Raw genomic sequence first — 3,685 nt, 5'->3', positions numbered from 1 at the left:
TGAAGGGGAAGAAATTTCTTATTTCTGAACATCTCAAGGTAGAAATCCTGAGGAATCATATGGTCCCTGACTACAGGGTCATATTTCCGCACAGAGCAGAATCATTCACTGCTCCCATTTGTGTCTGTGCTCAGAGTATTTAAGGAAGGCAATTCTGCAGTGGACTGTGTGTGTGTGTGTGTGTGTGTGTGTGTGTGTGTGTGTGTTGAGGGTAAATAGGGTGAAGTGAAGGCAAAGGTTGTTCCAAGAAAGTATTAGAAATGAGAGCTATATCCGTTTTGTGGGAATGGAAAGAAAGGCCCTCGTCCTTGGACTACCATGGGGGGGAAAACTCACTGGCAGGAGGAGAGGGCAAGAGGACTCTGAGTGGACGAACACAGGACCAAAGGGCTGGGCTAAGTAGCAGTTTGCCTGCCATCTGAGGAAAGCCTGCGGACACATCAGCTGGCTCGGGCCAGGCCTCTGGCATTGCTTCTGTGACGGGGCTCCTCGGAGTCCTGGTTCGGCCACGCAGGGCCACTGCTGGGGAACAGGCAGGGTCTCCTAGTGGGAGAGCCTGGGTCTGTGGCATCTCAGATCCTTCCACCAGCTCCACTTTGATACATTGTGGAGACATTCCTTTCTCACCCAAAGACCTCTGATTGCTCAGAAACATGCGCCCCTTCTTCGAATAACTAAGAACAGGTTCTACAAACCCAGTGACTGCCAATGCCAACATGTGTTTCAAAGCCGCCTCCTTTACCTGGGGGGGGGTGCCCCAAGATGAAAAGACCAAGAGAGAGTGTCTTGCTGAAAGGAAAAGGGCCACCAAGATCCAGAGAGAGAAGCAGAGACCGCTGGGCACCCAGGGAAGCAGCTCCAGTTAGCGAAGGAGCTGACAATGGCCTGAGCAAGTGGGTCAAGAGTTAGTACCCCTTCCCCAAAACCTCCAGAAGGGACCCAGAACCCCCTCCAGAATCTCTGATCTCCGAGTCAAACGTGTTTCTCTTCTCAAGATAAATCTTACACTCTTCATTCTTTCATTTTGTCACATTTCTGTGTAGAGTATTTTGTAGTATTTGAGTGAAAAAGAAGACCCCACCAACTTGTTTCCTTCTATTTTTATTGCAAATGTTTGGTATTTCAGCTACACTCTGGGCAAAGTGGGCTTTGATGAGCTCCCATGGAAATGAGCCGCCAATTACAACATTTCTCTGGAAAAATGCGTTGTGAAGTCTAAGCGACCAAGTCATACAAACGGCCTATTAGCGCAAAACCCATTACCAGGGGCGGTGCCTCATCACGTTTCCAAAACGATTTCTAAAAGCAGTCTGCATTTCAATAGGCTTAAAGAATCTCGTATTTTCCTAAGGCATCTTTACTATAATATGAAGCAAATTTATTTAACCTGAAAAAGAAAAACTGAAAAAAAGTTGACAACTTTTTCTAGGCATTTCTTTCCCATGGTTCGATGTAATCCAATCCCAGATGTGCAAAAATCTCTTCTTCGCTTTCTGCTCTGAGAAATATTTTCTGAAAGCATAAAAAGAAATATGTGCATTCAGATACTTTTAAACATCTCCATGTTGACACAGTGAAAGTTTTACTTTGTGAATTGTCTTGGCAGAATGGATTATTACCAAAACATAATTCCCTGCTTCTGAGTATAAAAAGTCATCTTAGGGGTGCCTGGGTGGCTCAGTCGGTTAAACCTCCGACTTCGGCTCAGGTCAGATCTCACCTTCGTGGGTTCGAGCCCCGCATCAGGCTCTGTGCTGACAGCTCAGAGCCTGGAGCCTGCTTCCGATTCTGTGTCTCCCTCTCTCTCTGCCCCTCCCCCTCTCATGCTCTGTCTCTCTCTGTATCAAAACTAAATAAAACATTAAAAATTTTATATAAAAGTCATCTTAATTGACTTCTTTTTTTAGCATTAACTGACTTGTGTAATTTTAATATTTTCCCACCCCAAAATATGGTATTTTATAAACTAAGGTAAAATTATGACAGCCTTACATGTTTAGCTACAGGCATTTGGTATTTTTCCGAAGGGTCTGTAGTTCTTAACCATAGTTGTTTATTAGAATCACTTAAAGGAACTTTTAAAAAACACTGACACCTGAGCTACACTCCAGTTCAATGGAATCAGAATCTCAGGAGAGGGCCTGTTGCCAGTCTGTGTAAAGGCTCTGGGTAAATCTCACGTGCAGCCAGAATTATGTACTCCTGCTCCAGGGAATGAGGAGTGGCAATTACAGGATACTTTTTAAAATATAAATTATTTTTAATGTTTATTTATTTTTGAGAGAGAAAGAGAGATAGAGCGCAAGCAGGAAGGGAGCAGAGAGAGAGGGAGACACAGAATTCAAAGCAGGCTGGTCCAGGCTCTGAGCTGTCAGCACAGAGCCTGCTGTGGGGCTCGAACTCACAGACCGCGAGATCATGACCTGAGCCGAAGTCGGTCGCTTAACCGACTGAGCCACCCAGGCGCCCCAATTATACGATACTTGCATATGTCGGATTCCCACTGGCCTTCCTCATCTGCCCGCCACCCCCATCCACCCCAGGCTCCCACCCCGTGATGACTTTTAGACGAAGCACCACATCTCCCTCTCCCTTCTTGCCTAAGATGCACTCAGTTATGTTAAAGTACTTAGTGTGTGTTAATTTGCGAGTATTCCTGCCCTGTTACGTGAATCTGCCTCCACTCACGTGTTTGACATCTAAGGCTTTCCTGCCAACGTCTGCGGCCCTTTTGTCTGACAGCAGCACCTCGATTTTTCTTTGAGAAACCACCCTTCCCTTACTCGCAGTCCTTGAGGATCAAGTGGGGCTAATTCCATCTCGACGGACAGCCCATGATCAAAGCCTGGCCAATCAGAGCCATGGCAAAGGGTTAAGGGATGGGCACATGACCCAGGCCTAGCCAATGAATATCAACTAAGACTTTGCCAGAACTATTAGGAAAGAGCCTCTTCTCTGTTAAGTTGGAAGGATGGGAGTCATAGGAAAACCATGCCTGAGATTGAAACCAACACTGAGGAAAACTGCATCAGCACCTGGATACAGCCATTCCTGATGTGTCACCCCCAGATGCTGCAGTATATAAGCCAAGTGTACTTTTTTTTGCTATGCCACCTTGGACCAGGTTTCTGACACTTGTAACTGAGACAGCTCTAACTAAATAGAGGCTCATGTAGGCTGTGAGCTCCTAGAGGGTAAAGACATACTTCTGGTTATTTTGTGTCTTATTCCCCCCAGAGCTTAGTTTAGTGCCCTTGACCATTGTAAGAACAGTAGACCTTGGCATGTAGATTTAACAGATGAATATTTAAGTCTTTGTAGTTCACTCAGTAATTTGTCATTTTGCCGAGCCCTGGGTTTGGATCCTGCCCAGTGCAAGTCCAGCACAGCGAGTTTCTCAGCCGGGGAGGGACTCACTGACTGCTCACCTGCATCTCAGGGCAGCTCTGGGGCTCCCCCTCTTGCAGTTTGCTCTCATTAATGGCCCAGTGGTCACTCAAAACGCCACTGGCCGCTGCATTTAAGGGGTGCTTGAGTGGTATTTGTGATTTTGGGGAAACCCTTGGTTTTCTTTGGAATTCTTCATTGCAAACACCAAAGATATATCAAACACAATTAACGTTCACTGCTGGGCTGGTTCTAAGGGCCAAACAAGCTCATCATCTTTGAGCCCGAAGCCCTGGGG

Source organism: Suricata suricatta, chromosome 2 (genome assembly GCF_006229205.1).
Source record: "Suricata suricatta isolate VVHF042 chromosome 2, meerkat_22Aug2017_6uvM2_HiC, whole genome shotgun sequence".
In the NCBI taxonomy this organism is placed as follows: Eukaryota; Metazoa; Chordata; class Mammalia; order Carnivora; family Herpestidae; genus Suricata; species Suricata suricatta.
This window is presented reverse-complemented; position numbering follows the sequence as displayed.